A 15,779-nucleotide genomic window follows, 5' to 3' on the forward strand; every position below is an offset into this window, starting at 1 on the left:
TACTCATAGAACAAGTTGATAATGGATCGACATTTCCAAAACTTTGCCACAGCTCGCTCACCAGCCTGGACCAACTCAGCCTCATGACCCAGCCTCACGGTTGGGAGCTCCTCCTTCAAGGTACGGACCCTAGTAGTCGAAGCTAAGCACTGGGCCTCCAAATCCACGCTCCTGGAAGATAAGGTGCTGATCTCCTCAGCCATCCTCCTCTCCTGGGCGACACACTACTCACGAGCGGCCCTCAGCTCCTGAAGATCCCTCTCCAAACCCCATAGCGTATGAGCCTGCTGGATCTCCTGGAAAGCAAATTGCTCAAAACGAAGCACCGCCTTAGTAGTACGGTGCTGGACCTACAACCCAAGTGATTGTTAGAAAGACTCCAAAGTACAAGGTACCAAGTAGCAACAAAGTAGAAGGTAGCAAATAGCAGGAACTAGAAGGTACCACTTACCGAAGTAAGGTCCCCATACAAGGACCACAATAACTCTGAATGGCTCATCTCCTGTAGAGCCCGACACTCAGCAGGGAGCCAGCCCTTGTCCAGCCACTCCCACGGGACACGGGCACCGAACAGTGAAGCACCCTCCTGTATATCCCAGGGAAGAATAAAAAATGATGGAACTGGCGGGCCCGTAGCTGTACCAGAAGAAGAAACTACCCCTTGCCTCTGGAGGAGGGTGGAATAGAAGCGCCAGACGTAGCAAGGGTCGGTCGTGGAAGCCTAACCCGCAAAGAAGTCGTCACAGTGCTAGGAGGGTTGGGACCCCCCTTCCTTTTGGCACCCACGGCCATGACCACAGTAGGAGGAGGGGTAGCGGCCAATGGAGTAACAACATCCCCTAACCCAGTAGAAGAGTCATCCACAGGAAGTGCAATCTGAGCTGCATCCCTCTGAGCTGCCCTCCTCCGCGAATTAGCGTGGAAAACGGCAGTGTCCGGTCGCAGGTTCACTGAATAACAAACAACACATAAGAACAAGAAACAAGTCAATAGCAGATAAATAAAAAATCTAGACGCAAGTACCAAGTACAGGCACGAGAACAAAAATCTTACCAGGACTCAGCTTCTAATGGAATAGGAAGGCCTTTGAGTCCAACTCTCGAACGTTGAACATACCACATCCCAGACACCGCTTGAGGGAGTCACTCTTGAAGTCACTTAGCTCAAGAGAACGGTTCACACTCTTGAGGTCAATAACCTCCTAGGTGGTCCGTAGCGAACATCGGGGGACCGTAGCAAAGAAAAATCGATCCCTCCAATTCTACACCTAACTGGTGAGCCCCTCAAAGAACTCAAAGTGAGCAAAGGGCCCCTTGAGTACCCGATGAATGAAATGATACCATTCGTCATCCCCATTCCTCAACGAATAGAAGTGTGAGAACAGAGGGGTAGTGGCGGCCCGCCCCATCCGAGCGAAGAATACATAGAAGCCAAAGATACCCCTCTTGGAGTTGGGGGTCCTCTGCCCAGGGGCGAGGTGCCAGTAGTCCAAGACTAACTCAACAAAGCGAGGGACGAGGAGGCGAAGGCCATAAGTAAAGAAAACTCGATAAAGATAAATCTCGTCCACCTAGTGGGAGAAAGCACAATCATCGCCCCCGGGGGTGCAAAGTACAACCTTGAAAGGTATATGGTACTCCTGGCACAGGGATACTAGGTCCGAGGCCGTCAGGACACTAGAAAACTGAGCCATCCTACTAGCAGGGTCAATAACTGAGGGTGCCGCCCCAGAGGTACTAGAACCCCTGTTAGGACTAGAGTCACCAAAGACCTCCTCCTCCTCATCGCTGACAATAGCTCTTAGAGAAGGCAATGGAGGGAGAGTATCCACAAAAGAAAATGACCCAGAAGAAGGCCCCTCAGTGGCAGACCCCATCACGATCGTGGCGGAGTCAGAATCGCTGGACGTCATGAATGGAGATGAGGAAGGCTACTTACTTGGGCGGTACTCCCCAATGCCAAGCTGCCAACCCAGGATAAAGGAAAGCGAACTGCAATAAGCAACAAAGGAATCCATCAGGTACCATTACAAAAAAAAAAAAAAAAAAAAAAAACATATTTTCTAGCCGAGGCGATACCTGAGGGGTCGCAGTTGCAAGCAAGGAGGCTGAAGACACAAGGGCACCAAAGACCAAAGGCATGACACGGATGCGGAGGCCAAGGGCGGGAAGCCAACGGGCGTGAGGCCGAGGGTGCGAGGTGTGAGAGACGGGCACAAAGAACCGAGGGCATGAGAGATGGGCACAAAGAATCGAGGGCGCAAGGCACGAGAGACTGAGGGTGCGAGAGACGGGCATGAAGAATCGAGGGCACGAGGCAAGAGGTGCGTGAGACCGAGGGCGTATAAGACAGGTGCGAGGTGCAATAGACGAGCGCGAAAGACTGAGGGCATGAGAGATGGGTGCTAGAAGCCAAGGGTGTAAAGCCGAGAGCGCGATGTCACGGCCCGCCCAACAAAGGCCCATGGGCCTAACTTGCAAGCCCATGGACTTGGACATTGGGCTAAGACTAAGTCCATGGCCTAGAACTCTCTACACTTAGAGAAGAGTTTAGATATACTCTAGAACCTCTAGAAGCATGGAAGGTTAAGGAAAGTTCTAGAGAAGCTTCTAGAAACCTTGTATATAGTTAAGGAAGGAGGAGACTTCTAGAGTTCTCTAAGTAGCTAGAATCCTCTACAAAGGAGGTGGGAATGTTCTAGTCCCTTGGACTAGAAATTTCCTAAACATTGGATAGATGACACTTGTAAATATCTTAGGCATTCTTTGGGTTCTTGGTTGCCTATAAATAGAGGTGGCCTCGTTTGGCCAAGACACCATCCAACCTCCCAACAACCAACCAAGCAAGTTAGCATTCAAGCTTTGTACTCAAGCTTTCTAGTACAATACAAGTTTCCATTTTCTCAAACTCTCTTTGTGTTCTCTAAGTTCTCTTCCCAAGTCCCTCAAGAAGTGGTGAAAGGCTGACTTAGTGCTAGGAAGAGTGCTAAGTGTCGGCACGGTTGCTTAGTAAGGTTTAAGGCTGTGACAGTGAGGCCACGAGATGGGAGCAAGAGGCCGAGGGCGCGAGGCCACAAGATGGGCGTGAGAGGCCTAGGGTGCGAGGCCGACGGGGCATGAGAGACGGGTGCGATAGGCCGAGGGTGCGAGGCACGAGATGAGCACGAGAGGTAAGACGGGCACAAGAGGCTGAGGGCGTAAGGCACGAGACGGGTACTAGACGGGCACGAGAGGTTGAGGGCAAGAGACAGGCCCGAGGCTACAAGGACGTAAGGACGCAATAGGCACTGGAGGAGTGACCTAAATGAAGGGACAAGGCTAGGCAAGCCAGCAGATGGACCAAGGGCTAATGGACAAGGGAAGGAGAGACTATGGCAAAGTAAGAAGGCAAGAAAGAGGCCACACTGTTCATTGTGACCCAAGAGCAAACACTTGAGGGACACAAGGAATGGTAACAAAGTCCAAAGCAAGGGAGAAAAAGTGAAATCAAAAAGCAAAAAAGCAAAAGAGAGATGAGAGAAATGAAAAGTGAAGAATGAAGAGAGAAGAAAGAAGATATAACCAAAAAGAAAAGAAAAAGGGAAGGAAAAAGTAAAAAGTGCAGTGGGAGGGATTAGAACCCTCAACCCCTCCCACTTCACTAATAAATTCATAGGAACACCCTTCGAGAAGAGTTTATTTATAGTAAGCCCCTCAGTTGCAAAAATGGGAAAACTACTCTCTTGGACACTCCGTTCCAAGAGAGTGGGGGCAAGTGATTAACCCAAAATCACACCGACCAATCGTGAGCTGCCATGTGTCCTGGCCCAAATTGGAAGACCATCCCAAGGCCGGCCACCTTATACCTCACCTGATTAGCCCAGATGGGAAAGGACCAACAAGGAAGTCCAGATACCACAAGCTACTACCATCAACAAGGAAGGCAAGGTACTACAAGCTACTACCATCAACAAGGAAGTCCAGGTTCTACAAGCTACTACCATCGATAAGGAAGTCCAGGTACTACATGCAGGCAACCACCACCAACAACAAGATATGCATCATCTCATGGATACAGGGTACCGCCAACCAACAACATGAGTCCCAAATGGACTCATGCATCAAGGATCTTATCTAACATACTAAGACATTTAAATGTCTATCTACCAGGAACATCTACCCTACTGGGACTCTATCTACCGTAGGGAAACAACCAACCAGGAGAAGAATCCTACTACCTAGGAACATCTATCTACTACGAGGGTTACTTGTCATCAACTGGGACTCTCCACACTGCCATACTCCACTATAAATGCAAACATTCTCTACCCCATCAACCCATCTTGAATTCTAACTATTCATCTATTTGCTCAGAGAGATTTAACTTAGGCATCGGAGAGTCTTAGGCCGGAACCACACTGATTCTCCCTTGTCACCCAGGTCCTTTTGCAGGTTACGGCACTCGAAGGGACCACTAGGCGATTTCTTGACGCAACAGGTACAAAGATGAAGCCAACCTCAAGGACGAGATTCAGTAGGCCGGACGAGGAATAAAGCTCTCTCTGGGTCTCTATTTGTTTCCTTCTCTTTTCCTCTTATAGAGTCTCTCTCTCCTTGCCATGAATAATTTTGTGGTTGCTTCAATCTTCTCTTTCCTTCCTCTGTGGTTGTGGATTATTGTAAGATATTTGTACTACTATTGGATTGTGTCCATCAAACTCAATTAATTTGGAATAAATAAATTAATATTATTTTATTACATGAATTTATTTGCGGGCTTATAAGTTTGTTCTATGGATTTTTACCCAAAACGGTTCTAACTAGGGATAGGAAAAGTTGTTTTCAGGGCATAAATGTAAGTACACATAATGTGGGTGTATAGATAAGAATCTAGTACAAATTCTCACATGTTTTACTGTCTGTCGTATTATGGAGAGATGTGTACCCATCACCCGTGACCCTTTGACCTGAGATATCCTTATCACTACGATGTTACATTGCGTGTTTTGATACACCAATGGATGATGTCACATGGACTAAATATCGATGTGATGGATTTGTGATTACACATCATGAACAAAAGAGATGCTCAACATAGAATCCACTAGCCTTGATTGGAGAATATCAAGTAGAGAGAATGCATGTGATTAATCAAACAGAAATCTAGATCCAATGGTATTTTTGTAAATGGTTTCTAAAATTTACTTTCTATTTATTAAACATATTAGTATTGTAACGACCACGATCCAAGGACTAGGTGGGGCCCATGACACCAATGTCCAATTGGAATGCACCTGAAAACATTCGATCAAGCATTCAAAATAAATAAGGTGCATCAAGTTTAAACAAACATTAAGCGGAAGATAACAATAAAAAAATAAAAAAATAAAAAAAAACTTAAAACATGGTATGATGGCTCTAACGTCTAAAATCCATACTCTCCAAGAGAGGAACAGAACTTTTAGGTATATATAGTCATCCGAGTACAAGACCCTCCTCCAAAATAAAATCTTTTACATCAAAAGAGTTCTATCTACAGTAAGTAATAGACTCCAAAAACGATCATAAGATCATCAGTCTTCATCTCGCTTGACAATAGCAATGCCCTTACCCTTGTCCATGTCTGTCTCATCTATAAAAAGACAATCATTCGAGGAATGAGTTAACGCCCAGTAAGAAATAACATTGTCAATCATGCTCAGAGTATAAGAGTTATATAAATAAGGGTGTCAAAATGGAACAGGTACCGAATATCAAAACTGGAACTGACCGTTTATGATCGAACCAAACCGCATCATAGAAAAATGATCCACTTTTGATTTTATAGGTTCTATTCTCGGTTCGATTTTGATTTGCACCACAAAATGCGGTTTTAAACCGAATAAGAAACCAAAAAAACCGAATAGAAACTGGTACCTCTTACTTGAATATTAACCATGCATCAATTGGATTAATTAATAACATATAATTAATTTAATAAACAATAATTATTGCATCATACTTGAAACATAAAATAAGTAAAATGTCTAGGGTTAACTATATTGTATTTGTTCAAGTATGAATTGAAAATGATGAATGATGTTAAAATGGAGTAACAAAACCTTACTTTCTAATAGAAGAGGGTAAATGGCATCTAGGGTACCTAACATTTTGACAAATTGTAGATTAGGTACCCAATATTTCACATATTGTGTTTGGGATACCTAAATTGGATTAGAATTAGTCAATTACTCAATTTTGTTTCTACTTCCCATTTTACCCTTATACTTTTTTTTATATTTTAATATAAAAACATAGTGGGACCACAGTCCTACATACCGTCCCTCGTCTACCTCTTCTTTTTTATTTTTCTTCTTCTTCCTCCTCCTCCTACTACTCTAACCCCACCAACCCCACCCCTACAGCAACCCAATCACCCACTCGCCCTTAACCCCTGCAGCAACCTAACCTACCATCATGCCCCACTCTCCCTGGGTTCCATCCCCAAACCCCCACCCCTGCTACAATCTCAACCCCGCTGTGACCCCAAACCACCTACCCTTGACTCCATCTGGCCACACAACCTCCCTCTGCGACTCCACCCCTTTACGTTCTTAAGCAACTCAACTGAATTGGAGCAAGAAATTAGACAAAATAGAGAATCAGACTAAACCAAATAAAATGGCGAAGTTAAGGAATAGAGATGAGACCATGAAGTTGTTCTTGGCCATCACCGTGAGGTGATTGAGGTGTTGATGGAGAAGAGAAAAGACACACACACAGAGCGGGTGTCCTTACTACTCCTCTCTATTTGATTGATTCTGGTAGTCGCTCCACCCAAACTTCTACTATTTTTATTCCCGGTCCCTCCCCTGTACTGCCCCACCCCCATCTCCCCTTTACCGGCTCCACCCCATCTCTCACGTATTGCCCCACTCCCATCTCCCCCTTACTATTATGAGCCATTTATTTGAGGAGGTAAGTTTTCCCATTAGTTTTTGTTATGCTTTAACATTTCCGTTTGAAAGAGCATGATACAAGTCTTCTCAACAGGCCTACTTACCACTATTGAAAAGACACAAGTACAAGTACCATAGATTGTTTGATCTTATGGTACATGAGAACATCGTCTCAGAAACAGAAACAAATCATGCATCTTTGATTGACTAATTTGGAGGATTAAAAGTGTTTCTAAGAACAACCTGGCACCTCATAATTTTCATAGCTATTGAACCACCACATATCACTACAGTTTACGTTTCATCCTTCCTATGTCAAAAAGCAACACATGGCGTTGTTTCATAGAAGAGAGGAATTGTGCGATGGGGTCTATGGGGAAGAAGATTAGTAGGAGTGGGGGCGGCACAGGAGAGATGGGGGGTGGGGAATAAAAATAGTAGAGGTATGGGATAGGGACAGTGGGGGGGGGGGGGAAGAAGAGTAGTAGAGGTGGAGGTGGAGGTGAGGTGGAGGTGGAGGTGAAGAATCGTTGAGGTGGGAGATGGGGGTCGAAGAGTGATGGATTAGGAGTTGCAGAATGGAGATGGAAGATGAATCATTTATTGGTTTACAGAAGAAGAATAGATAGGGTATATTAAGGGTAAAATTAATATTATCTTGGTTTAGGTATCCCAAACACAATATGTGAAACGTTTAGGCACCTTCACTGCAGTTTCACAAAATGTTAGGTACCTTAGATGCCATTTACCCAATAGAAGAAATAGTTTGTTATCATGTGAGAGTGGAGAAGAAAAAAACTAGAAAAACAAAGAATAGGAAAGAAAAAGGACGGCTAAAAATGGGAAGTTTGTTTTCTTTTTTTATCATATAAGCATGGGAAATATGATGAGTGAGGGAAACTAGGAGAGAATGGGGAAACATGGGAATATAAAGGTCTTGAAAACCGAGGTTGTCTTCAATACTATTTCCCAAAACCAACACTACACAAACCACATGTAATGTGAATTAGGTAACGAAATCGAATAGAAACCGGTAAAACCAGACTGTATGCAACACGATTATGATTTTGGTTGATTCCTATCCAGTTCGGTTTTGATTTCACCTTATCAAAATGTAAACCACACCGCAACTGAACCGAATAACCAGAACCACACCAATTAACTATTGGATGTGTGTATCCATCAAACCCAGTTCAATTCAGTTTGACCCAGTTTATTATGTGTTAAACATGTCATACATTTTTGTTTTATATGATCACATTGTCATATAAACTTTTTGAGCAATGTGTGTCCATAGGTTTTACTTTAAATTGTAGTCACGACTAGGGTTTGGGTTGGGTAACCCTTATCATATGGTTGTCGCATTGGGTATGCCTAGACATGTTTGATGTTGGGGTACGAATACGAGTAGGCACATGTTGATGCGTGTATTGGCGAAGAATTTTATTTTGTTGATTCCCTCATGTATTAATGCCAAATGTAGGTTTAGGATAGACATGTGTCACCGAGACCCAGTACCCGAGAGGACCTTGCCACTACATGATGTGAACATATTCTTTGGTTCACCAATGACTGTGGTTCAAGAGAACTAAAGTCGGTGTTTTGAGAATGCGTAAATATTGTGTGAGTGAAAGAGTCACTCAACATGGTCTCCACTGCTCGATTGAGGAACATCAAGGGGAGTTAGTTTGTGGATGATCAAATTTGAATTAGGATCCTGTACCATTTTGTTCAATGGTTTTTACAAAACATTTTTTCAAATAAAATGATAATTTATAATTATGTATTTGATTAAAGAGCTTAATTGTGTTTTGCGGATTCCGATCATGTACACATACACTTCGATACAAACATATACCATGGAATGAGGTTTGACAGTACTAGTGTACATGCCCTAGATTCTATGACGACAATGTTGTTTGGTGGAGGGTTGGTGCGTATTTGATATGCATGGATATTTCTAGGATTTGCTAATTATTAATTAATTATTTTAAACTAGTATGGGCTTGATGCAATTTATTTAAGGCTCATTAGTATTTAATTTAATTAATTAAAATATCCACTTTTATATTCTGCTTCTTCACTAATTAGAAGCCCATCACTTAAGCCCATCAAGGTTTCAAGTTAAACTGGAGAGAGAGAGAGAGAGAGTCAGACTCACATTGGGAATGGGAAGGCTCTTTAGAGCCTCACCTATATAAACACACCAGAGGGGGAGCAAAAGCTATCTAAGGTTGGACGAATTTTTTGGCTCCCGCTCTAGAAATTGCAAACACTCTCTCCTCTCTTCTTCTCTTTTGGTCTCTTGCTCTCTAGGGTTTGAAGATCATGTTAGGATTTTGGAAACCTAGTTTTTCAGATTGAATCCAAGTGTTTGAGTAGAAATTCTGGTTTGGCTTGGGGATCTTCTACTGGCATCAAGGAGATCCAGGTTAGGGCTTGGTTGATCGGCTCGTTAGGGGAAGAACCATTATCTGGAGGAGGAGCAACACTTGAGGCTCAATAGGTTAGCAGATCTTAATGTTTATTTTATTTACATTAAGTGTTTTAATTATTTGATAATAATAGGACGCGAAAGAAACCCAAATCGATTTCTTTCCGCTGCGCATTTGGGTATGGGATGGTTCCCCCTATCCATGGGATGGAAAAGAGATGAGTTTTCTCTCTCTTGTGGATCTCAAAATTTTTATAGGACAAAAAATAGAGGGTTTGGTACTAAATTTTTATACCAAACCCTAATAGGGATTCCCTAGAGTTCCCATGGGCAACCATGGGATTGCCCTAGGGTGCCCATGGTAGACCATGGGTTGACCCAGATACATTTCCTTTGATTGATTTCCCATGGTTCACCATGGAGATGATCCCATGGACTATAGCTTGCCTACATTGACACCCTTACATATAAAGCTTCAGTCCTAATCCTCAGCACAACATGATTTCATATCATTTGAATCATAATTAGTTGATGAATCAATTATTATAAATCATTCATTCATTTGTCATTTGGTAGCATTTCATTCATTTTATCGTTTCTCATTTCATTTCAGTCTTTAACCTCCATTCTGTTGTACTAACATATCTTCAATCGTACTACTGAAGTAGTTGTATGTAGTTACAAACCACAAGAATGAGTTTAGTCATACTATCGAAATGGCTCCAATTACTAACCACTAGAATGGGTTCAATCGATAGCCTCAACGCCCTTCTTCATAGGCACTCCATGAGTACCGGGTCGTATGTAGGCCGTGCCCGTCGGCACATAACTTTTATTTCATTTTCCTTCTTTATTAATCATTCATAGTCATCATACATAGGGTCATGTATCATTTGCAATCTTATTCATAATTACATAAACATCCATCCATCAAATATATAGAAACACATTATGATAAAATCATGGATTCTAAACTATATGTCATCATCAACATTGCATATATATTTATATAATCATCCTACGGTGATAACCATCGATTAGCAATGCTTCCTTACCAACACTTTCGCGTTTCAATCGTCCAATTCAAGTCAATCTTTTGAGGGTCCTACACGACAAACAGGAACACATATGAACCCCATTTATAGAATCATCCAACGATAATAAAAGTTTTGGATGGAGGAAGAAGATGGGTGAAGAGATGCTTCTCTCCACCCACTTGGAATTAAAAATTAGATTTTTAATTTGTTATGGGCTTGGATACATATTATCACATGTAATGTGGTGGTTCAAATTTTGATAGATCCATATGGTTTATTTTCTTGTATGGTAATACCCATACATAATATTGTATTGATTATGTGGTTATGAGATTGGCTTTCTAATAAAATGGATGGCGTATTTACGCATGTGTTGTGTTGGTTTCTTTAGGGGATTATGAGTGGATGTGATGCTTCTCTCTCTCTCTCTCTTCCCCTTTCTTTTTTATAAACAAATGTACTCCACCCCATGGGCAGCCAAAATGGTGGGTTGATTTCTCCATGCGGGGTTTCTTTATTACGGAAAGGAAAGTCTATAGAATTTTTTTCTAGGTTTTCATTGTAATTTTTAGCGGAGTTAGGACTCCCTGGGTGTTATACCCACACCCAAGATTCTAATTGTTTATTACTATCCTCGTGATGTGTAGATGATACAGCCACGTATGCTGGTGAGCTGTTCGCGATGGTTGTCAAGCCCAACCACAAGGTCATTGATTTTGGCATGGGTTTGCCCGTTGAGGAAAGGTTCCTCAACCGGGAGTGGGGGAAATTCTTTGATGGTGACTTCACCGATTATACTCCTAGTACAAGCCCTAAGAGTGAGGAGTACTGGAAGGAGCACCCCGTGTAGTGCCATATCGACACTTTATCCCTCGATGAGGTTAGCATCAAAGTGAGGAAGCTCTTTGGTATCACGGAGGACACACCGTCGAGGGGTAAGTTACTAACCTTAGGTTATACTTATTCACCATTTCCTTGATGACCTTGAAGTGCAGGCCAAGGCCCGGTAACTTTATTGTTGTTGTTTAGCTTTTCAGCAGGAACAAATTCACGAATGGACCCATTGCTGATGAGTCCGTTTGAGGATCCGCTCGTGCTGGTTATTGTTTTATGCTAAGTTTTCACTGTGGGACCCACGTGACCATTTCTCGGACACCATTACCATGTCCCCGGACATGGTGGACCCCACCCTTGACCTTCACTTACATTGTTGAACCTCATAAATGGGCCCACAAGACTTATATGGTGTTTAACATGGATTTTTTAGAATGTTGGGCCTAGCCAAACAGACCCTAAGTGGCCACTAGCTATAAATACAACTTGGAGGCCATTTAGTGGCTCATTCATTGTTCACCTACCCAAATCGTTGGAGCTTGAAAAGAAAGGAGAAAAGTAAGAGGGATAGAAGGAGAAGGGGGTGGGGCTTGCCACTTGGAGGACCTCCATTGGGGCCACTTAACCTAGGTAAGTACAACCCCACCCCCTCTCTTTCCTTATGGTTGTGGGTTTGGGGAACCCCTTCATGAATCAGTGATCATAAGGCCCCTATGATGGATCATGTATGAGCTAGTACTCATCTTCTAAGCTCTAGGGACCTTCCTTCCTATCCTCCTACATTGAGTCTAAGACTCCAACTTCCTAACCTAGAAATGAACCTTGGAGGGATCCAACCCTTGATTCCCCTAAGGACCAATGCTTAGGTTAGGTCATTATGACCTTAATGAACTCTGTGATGACCTCCCCTAAGCCCTAAGACAATAATATGCATAAAGATTGGGGTTGGAAAGTAATAACTTAAACAATCTCTGTTCTGACTTGAATGGATTCACAACCGGACCCAAGTATCGGGAGTTCGTTCGAGAATCCGTTCAACTTAAAGAGAGTTAAAATTTCAAGTTTGGTTTGAAAGGATCCTCGACTGGACCCACCAGTCTGCCTCCGTTGGAGGATCCGTTCGAGATTTGTAGATACTATCTCTCTTAACTAAGAACGGATTCACATGAGTGCCTCCATTCGAGAATTCGTTCCAACTACTGTAGCTACTAATTCAATTACTTTAGAACGGATTCACCAACGGATCCATCAGAATGCCTCCGTTCAAAAATCTGTTCGAACTTCTTTTGCTGTACTGAATGGAAAACCTTGGGGACTCTTTATGGGACTCACCTACATCTTCTAACACTGTGTTTATGCATCCCTAGGCTATATAACTACTACGGGTGAACATGTACCAAGGCAACCGTTATCAAACACAACGAACAATATGCGGACTATTGGTGAGTGGGTTTTGGGTGACTTTTTGGGTCTATTAATATTAAACATATATCTATCATGCTACTTACATCAGTATCGAGCATATTGCATACTTGCATTATATATCTTGATTGTTAAATTGATATGAATGTGGCTGTGAATTGTGCTTCATCCTTGTATTGGGTTACGGTGTCGGGAAGTACCAAAATCGGAACCCCAGGACTATGTGAACTTCTATTGCATGTCATGATGATTTGTATGTGCCGTGTTGTGTTGGTACCTGGGTGCTAGATGGAATGGAACGTTGATGCACCCCAAAATACCTCTCGACACGATAGGACTCATGTAGTATAACTATGATTAGGTTCAGTTCCCTATGCTACGACCCTTACCAATAGGGGTTTAGGTATTGGGTGATTGGGGCTCCCTGCTACCTGTGGAGTGTGAGAGAGGCCTAGTCAGGGATGTCATTGGTCATCAGGGTTTGCCTCTAGGTGGTTTGGGACTACGGCCGGCCCGGGCCCCATGGTGACAATTGAGGTTTCGCTGTGATGATAAGTTAAGTGACTCACAGTGTTTTTCCAAGTTGTCATAGTAGCATATACCATTGACTTAAATATGTGTGATAGGTGAAAAATGGATAATGATTCCATGGACTACTTGTGAACGGTGTGTATGTGCATCCCCATTCCTTTTCTGGCTCAGTGGAGCTAACCCCTTTGTGCACACTCTTTTTAGATGTTGTTGCAGGTGATGGTTACTTTGCTGGTTTCGAGGTTCAATCCTCAGATTATGATGATATTGGTGTTGAGGATTTGGAGGCTGTGATAGAGGAGCATGACAATGGATGTCCTTGCGATGATTGTGCCTACAGGGCATATTGATGTCTGGGATTTATTCCCTTTTGATTCTTTTTGGGGCTATGTGCCCTTGTATAAACATTGTCTATTATACTCCTATATTTTGTGTAGTTATATCATGGTTAGCTCAGGATGAATACTATGAACTATATGTATCATTTAGCAGGTTGAACATGAAGTAATTACTATTATAAACGCTTTCGCTTATATTTTTTTCATTGTGAAATGTAATATTTGTTTTTTCCGCATTATGTTATTACTGTGTTTTAATATTAGTTTATGACTGTGAATTGAGACATTGCATTTGTGATCCTAGTGGCTTATTGGGATGACATGTGTTGTCCTAGTTATACCCTTTTATTGTATTATATCCCTTATTGTGGTAAGGGCATGACACAGGGCATGTTGATGTTGATCCGCATGTGGTGCTCAAAGATACGGAGATGCAAATCACCAACTTTGAAGACTTGATCGGGCGAAGGAGATGGACAAGGCATGGCATCTAGAACATCCTGGCATGATGATGCACACATGATTCATAGAAAGTTATTAGATTTTAATTTTTCATGGGAGATTTTAATTATCACTTCTATTTAAAATTGTCGCCATCCCATAATCACTTTAATTTTTGCTAACGGTTACTTAGATCCATGTATGATGTGAGTATTGTTATTATCCCTCTTTAACGGTAATACATGTATGATATGGATTAATCTAATCTGGTAGATCAAATCCATGACCTCCCATTGAGGTAGAATAAGGCTCGGTTCATATCACATAATTATCTATATTTATCTCTTTTTGGATAAGTTAAGGTATGGACAGTGAGGGGGCACTGTGACAGTGGGCCATCCTTTATGTTTCCATGACACTAACCAATGCAATGGGTATGTATATGCCTTGAGTGTGTGTTAGCCGACAGGATTTGGACATGGCACTCAGGGGGATGAAAATATTGGAAGCCCTAAGAATGAACAACATAGTCCACACTGCTAAAGTGTGTATAATGACTCCAAACAGGGTAAGTTATGCATGCAAGGGTGGTAGGTATCCAATTCACTTTACAAGTCATCAAGGAGACTTGAATTGTGAGAGACCGTTGATGATGATTGCTCGCTTTTATTATTTTGTCGATGACTATTAATTCATGTGATCGAACTTGTGCATATGTAGATTCAAATTACGATGGCTGTCGTTAATTCAAATTTATTAGACCTTATAAGTGATTCAAAATTTACTAGACCCAACTACGTTGATAGGTACCTGAGCATTAAGTTCCTCCTAACTGCAGAAGGACTCGTCAATGTTCTTGATGAGGATCCTCCACATGAACCCCACCAGGATGATGACCCTGAAGTCATAGATTACTATAAGGACTTCATTGTGAGGGATTCCAAAGCCTCATTGTATATCCAGGGATCTATTGATAAGTCAGTAGTGGAGTCTGTTAAAGACATAAGGATGGTTAGGGGGAAAATGGACAAGCTTGCGGAGTTGTTTAACAGACAGCTCAGTCATGCACATTACAATGTGGTGAGCCAGATCCATAATACCCGGATGTCTGAGTCCCCAATAATGGATCATGTCATGAAAATGATAAATCTGTTGGAGAAAATGGAGACCATGGAGACGGTATTTGATCTTCTCTACAAGATGGATGTTATTCTAGACTCTCTGCCAGGGTCATATACTTCTTTCCGGATGTCTTATAAGATCAGTGAAAGACAGCTGCAATTGACTGAATTGGTCAATGCTTAGGTCGAGGCAGAGAAGACCCTTAAAAGAAACAAGCCTGAGGTGAACACCACTGATGCAAAGTCTTCTTCCAAGCAGAAGAAGAAAAGGGGCAACAAGGGAAAAACCCTGAAAGCGAAGGGTGGGGATGGCAATAAGAAGGCACGTGGCAAGTGCTTTTATTACAAAGAGGGTCATTGGAAGAGAAACTATCGTGCGTTCTTGGCTACTGTGAAAGACAAGAAGCCGAAAGAATCAGGTACTCCTAAAGAAGGTACATTGGATGTAAATGTTCTTTATGAGTCGATTTTGTCTATTGAACCATCTAATTCATGGTTGGTGGACTCTGGTGCCACTATCCATGTTTGCAATGTATTACAGGGGTTCAGGGAGACAAGAAAAACGAAAAGAAATGAGGTACGCATGAGGATGAGCACTGGAGCTGAGGCCATGGCGATGGCTGTTGGAACTTTTACTTTGAATTTTAGTTCTTTTGATTTAGTTTTAAAGGATTATTACTATGTATCCTCTTTTAAGTGGAAGAT

Source organism: Telopea speciosissima, chromosome 4, assembly GCF_018873765.1.
Source record: "Telopea speciosissima isolate NSW1024214 ecotype Mountain lineage chromosome 4, Tspe_v1, whole genome shotgun sequence".
Classification (NCBI taxonomy): Eukaryota; Viridiplantae; Streptophyta; class Magnoliopsida; order Proteales; family Proteaceae; genus Telopea; species Telopea speciosissima.